Source organism: Dasypus novemcinctus, chromosome 5 (assembly GCF_030445035.2).
Source record: "Dasypus novemcinctus isolate mDasNov1 chromosome 5, mDasNov1.1.hap2, whole genome shotgun sequence".
Lineage (NCBI taxonomy): Eukaryota > Metazoa > Chordata > Mammalia > Cingulata > Dasypodidae > Dasypus > Dasypus novemcinctus.
Window position 1 is genome coordinate 71,251,041 of NC_080677.1, and position 6,000 is coordinate 71,257,040.

A 6,000-nucleotide genomic window follows, 5' to 3' on the forward strand; every position below is an offset into this window, starting at 1 on the left:
AGGAAGGAAGGAAGGAAGGAAGGAAGGAAGGAAGGAAGGAAGGAAGGAAGGAAGGAAGGAAGGAAGGAAGGAAGGAAGGAGAGGAAGGTTGGTTAATTATGAAAGGTTTTTGACAAAAAGAGTGAAAGATGTGCCTGGCAAAACAGGGTTAATTATCACCTTGCTGTGGGCTCTTTCAGTGAAATAGGGACAGAAACCAAATACTTTAAGTGGACTCAAGAAGCAGTCAATTCTTTTTAGATATTTGCTTGTGACAGGAAAACCTACAATATTTTGTTGGTTTATTGGTTGGCCAGTTGGTTTGTTTTGGTTTGGATTTTAAGATGAGAAAGAACTGAATAAACTGAAAAGTCAATGAGAACAAATTTTCAAGGGAGTGATTATATATTGAGAAAAGGGAAAGAGTTTTTGGTGTATGATGTAAGAAAATGGTGATCAAGCACATGTTTAACAACTGTTCTGTAAGAGGAGAAAGGAAAACTTTTCTAATGAAGGGTTCTCAATCCTGACTATATTAAAATCACCTGAAGCTTTATAAAATATGGATACCCAAACTCCAACCAAGACCAATTAAATCATCATCTCTGGATTGGGAACCCAGGCATAAGTATATTTTTAATGCTCTACAAATGCTGTCAATATACAGCCAGGGTTTAAAATGGCTAACCTAATGGAAAAAAAGAAAAAGGAAAAGAAAAGGATAGGATCAGAATATATGTAGCCAGAGTTTATATTTGATATATAAAGATTCATTCTGGCAGCTACAGCTTTCCCAATGAAAAAGAATGTGAGGTCAGCTGCTTATAGTGAAGAAGAGTTAATATGAGTTACTATTTAAGGAGAATAAAGAAGTTTAAAAATAGACCTGAAGACCAGAGGGAAAGCAAGTGACAGGGAAAAGTGAGAAGGATATTATGCCTTACAGTAAGTCCATCTGAGTTCAGCGACAATATATAATGACACCAATCTGCCTTGTCATATGACTTTCTCCAGCCTCAATTGAGGGCAGAGAAACAACAGTAAATTTAAATTAGGTTGCATCTTGCCAACAAAAAGATAAATGTGCAAGGAAGCTCAGGGTATGGGAAGAGTTGACTTTAAGTTGATGAATCATAAACTATATAAAAATTAAGAGGGAAGTAAAGTAAGATAAAGACCTAGGGACAGGTAAATAGAAAGACATAAATTTAAAGAATTCTTCCAGGGAAACTGTAAGGGACTATGAATGAAGTCTTAGAAGGGAAAAAGAGTTTACCAGTTGAACCAGGATAGTAACTATTAAGGCTAAGGAGATGTTGTTTAAAAAAAAAAAAAAGCAAAGTACTGTGAAAGTGCACTGCTTATTTCAGAAATGCCAATGCCTAAAAGCTATGTTTCCCAGGGACAGCTTAAATGATAAAGAAGAGTTGAAAAGGAAAGAAAAGGTCATAAGGTATCAGGATCAGATTGCATTATTCTGTTTTTCCCCAAAAATAATGATATTGCTATAAAATAAATGTTATGATGCAGAAACAGGAATATTTGATTTACATTTCATTCAACTGAAAATTTTGCAAACAACATTTTTCTTGGCATATTTGAGTCTCCACTAGTCTCAGCACTTTCAAAAAATAAGAGATTACATTTTCTTCAATATACCTAGAAATACATCTGAAACAAAAAAGGAGATAGCCATAGCTAAGACAATAACTATTAGAAAAATTGACCAATTTTCTCTCATTCCCTTATATAGTACCTTATCAAGCTCATACTGACCCCAGGATGTTCAGATGACATTTCTACCTTAAATGAAGAAAAGTTTCTATTAGGAGGTGAAGGGGACTTTATCCTGTTGCGCTGGAGAATTTACTCCAATTTTCTGCTCTATCTGTGAAATTTAAGGAACTATTACTGTCAGTTGATTAGATCTTTCAAATATTTCAAATATTCCCTTACAGGCTACCCATATCTATTGATGTAGACATGGAAAAGAAAGGCATATATTATTGAATTACTTACAATAGTAAAGTTAGGTCTTGCAGACTGAATGAATCATAGCTGACTACAATATTTAATTCAGTTGTGCCTAGTTCAGACCCTATTACCTTTTACTTGGATTTCCATAACAGCCTCCAACCAGGCCTTGCTGCCTTGTCCCCTTCAAATGCATCCTCCCCCCAGTCACCTGTGCTCTTTCTATATTTGGCATTAATATGTCCTTGTGTAAAACATCTCAGCAGTTCCCCTCATCAAAATCATAGCAAGAAACTGGACATCGTTCTTGACACCAACTTCTCTTGTGCTCTCCCCACCCTGGCCCCCACCCAAATTCAAGTCATTATTAAAAAATATCCTTTCATTTTCCTAACTCTCTCTCATTCAGCCAGTTGCAAATGCTTCCTCTCTAGTCCCACTACTTGCACTCATCTTTCTTATTCTCATTTTTCTCCTTTCAGCCAGAGAAAACTGATTTTATTATTCCCCACTCATAACCTAAAACATTTTAATGATTTTACAGTGCTTTTTTGACAAAACCCCAAAACCTTTGTACAGCCCTTGCCTCCTGCTCCAAACTCAACTCGTACAGTCTTCCCCAGAACTTTCCTATCTATTCACAGCCTTTTTTCCCATCCCTGTAATCTTTGGGAACTTTGTCCTACATCGTGGGCCCTCAACCTGGGATTTGCCTCCCCCAAATATACCTACCCCTGACTCCTAAGATTGATCAATCCCACATGCTCCCTGTTTTCTTTCCAGGTGATTACCATAGATTGTACTTATTTTGGGGGTAATTAGTTGATTAATGTATAGTTATATACTTCATGAGTGCATGAACCATGTTTGATTTTCTTACTATTATAAGTGCAATTCCTAGCACTGTGTCTGGCACAGAGTATGTACTCAATAAATTTTGTTTGGATCAAAGGATTATTGTTTCTCAGACAGTTTCCCTAGAGGAAAAACAGGGTATAACTCCTTGAGACACTGATTTTTCCCAATGGAAGGTAATTTAAAATATTGTATTTATTTAAAGTAAACACAGTTAACATAAAACAGAGTGCAAAAAACCCATGAATAGAAAGGGATGTAGGGAGGGATAGAAGGAACAGGAAGGAAGGAAATCTTGAGTACTTGAATTCAGTATCTAAGCAAATCCTCTTCCTTGTCCTCCTCTCCCATTCCAAAAACATATTGCTTTGCTTTGTGCTTCACATAGATGATAATTTCATGAACAAGTTTCAGAATCATTGAAATAATGTAAAGACCTTCACATTTCAAAAAAGGCCCTCCGTGAACTGGTGATTGCTCAGCTCTCCTGTATCATCTCCTATTATTCTAAACCTTACCCTTTATTTTTAAATATTAACCTGATACTTGTTCACTACACACATCATGCTGCCCCTTCTCTCTTTCCATTGCTGAAGCCATACTCTGCCAATAATACCCTTCCCCCAGCTCACATTTTTACTGGAAAATCTCCTGCTCAATCTTGAAAGCCCAATGCTGTCTATTAAAAAAAGCCTTCTTTGAGCACCAAAATTCCTATCCCAGAAAGACTTCCCTTACCATAACTATCCACCCATCTTTTAGTTTTGCTCATAGTATTTCCTTTGGATTAACTATATTGTACAGTAATAATCTAAACATACATCCATGACTTGGTAAAATGCAGAAATTGGGTCTTATGAATCCTGGCTTCAGCCACACGCAGTACAGTGTCATAGTTTTACAAAATATGACAATTCCTCTCTAAGAGATGAAATGGAAAAATTTTCTTCTCTTCCCTGGCCAGTGATATCCAATAAAATTTTTTGCAGTGGTGTTGTATCTTTGCTGTCAATGTAGGAGCTAGTAGTCATGTGTGGCCACTGAGAACTTGAAATGTGGCTAGGGCGACTAAGGAACTGAATTCTTGTTAATTTAATTTTAATTAAATTTAAAATTTAAATGTTACACATTGCTAGTAATTATCATATTGGACAGCATAGCCTCAGAGCCTTGGCCATCATGTGTGTACAGGCATCAAAAAATCAAAAGCTCTTTGTCCTTCAGAAGGCTTTAAAATTGAAAAGTAACATGGACTCTGTATTAGTCAGTCAAATGGATGCTGATGCAAAATACCAGAAATCGGATTTGTTTTTATAAAGGGTGTTTATTTGGGGTAGAAGCTTGCAGTTAACAGGCCATAAAGTGTAAGTTACTTCTCTCACCAAAGTCTTTTGCCATGTGTTGGGGCAAAATAGCTGCCAACGTTTGCCAAGGTTTAGGTTTCCTGGGTTCCTCTCTTCTCAGGGCTCATTTCTCTCCAGGCTCAGCTGCTCTGTTTTCTCCACAAGGTCAACTGTAGACTATGAGGCTCTCTAGGTTTTGCTTCTCTCCACAAGGTCAGCTGTAGACTAGCAGGCAACCAGCTCTGTCTCTCTCCCCAGGGCTCAATTCTCTCCTGGCTCAGCTGCTCTGCTCCTCTGTGTGCTTATTTCCCAGGCTATAGCTCAAAATTCCAGCATCAAAACTTCAACATCAAAACTCCAACAAAAGTCCTCTCATCTGCCATGTAGTTTTATCTGTGAGTACCCACATACCAAAGGGATGGGGACTCAACATCCTACTAACGTGGCCCAATCAAAGACCTAATCATAATATAATCATGCCTAGATACAGACCAGTTTACAAACACAATCCAATATCTATTTTTGGAATTCATAAAGCATGTCAAATTGCTACAGACTCTTTGCCCAATGTTTGCAAAAGTGGACATCTCATCAAAGCTGGTAAAAGAGGACGATGTGCAAGGCTAAAACACAATGTGACTTTGCTAAGCAAAATTAGAAGTAAAAATGACAAATCATTAGTTAGAATTAGTGTGGTAGGATCAAAGACTAAGCCAAAATAAGTCTGAAATAAAAATTTCTGGACTTTTACCACCCCTAAAATACGAGCATCTTGTAAGAACTTGATAATCATTCAGCAAAAGATTTAATAAGGATAACCCTAAAGCAACAGAAGTTTTTCTTCATTACCCTAAGATTAGAGATACCCTCAATTCAATAAGACACTAGTAAGTGCATTTTCATTCAAAATGGAACTATTTCTTCTAAGTATAATTTATTTGAATTTTCAGAAACAAACAAATGTGTTTTTTTGCTAAGACTTCTTTTTTACTATGAACACTACCATACACTTTGCATACTGTGAGCTTTCTAAATCAATAGATTCAATTGCATCCACCCATTTCCTGGGACTATGCTATTCTAAGGCTTCACTCGATCTTACCTTCAATCTAATGTGTTTCTTTTTACTGAATATTTCAATAATTTTTTTCACCAGTGATGGATTAAAATGCCCTCTCAGTATCAAATGCTTTTAAGAGCAGTGGAAACTAGCACCACATCATGGGTTTAAATAGAAGGTACTCCTGGGAATTTCAGTGTTCATTAGACAGGAAATATTAATGCATTCTCTAATTGGGGGTTACTTGCTTAGTTTCCATTTCATTCCTCATCTCTAACACACACATACACACACTCCTCTAGAAAGGAAAAGGGCAAAACCCAGTTGGGCTCAAAGTCAGGTGAAACACTGATAGACTAGAAAAAACTGTCTAAGGAAGTGGTCTAGGAGTAAGCAGATGTGTAAAAGTGTAGTGTGGGATAAGGAAAGAGAAAAATTACTGTGAAACGAAAATGCACGCAGAGAATGGCACTTATATATTAGTAAAAGTTTTCATGAGTTTCAGGATTCTAGAGAATAGGAGAGGGTAAAGACCTGAATATGTCACCAGGGCCCATGCATGTGGAACCCTTCAATGTTGGAGAGAAACATGAGCAAACCTGAAAATCCTGTTTGTGTTGTGTTGATGAGATGGAGGGCTGACATCTGTGAAAGGTGAGAAGGACGGAAGGGTTGGGAAGGAAGAGCTTCAGATCATAGAACAGTTCTCAGAAAATCTTGGACAGATCTGGGGAGGCTCCTTTGAAACTTTGCCTGCTAGGAGTGTGCTGTTTGAGATGGGCATGGGCT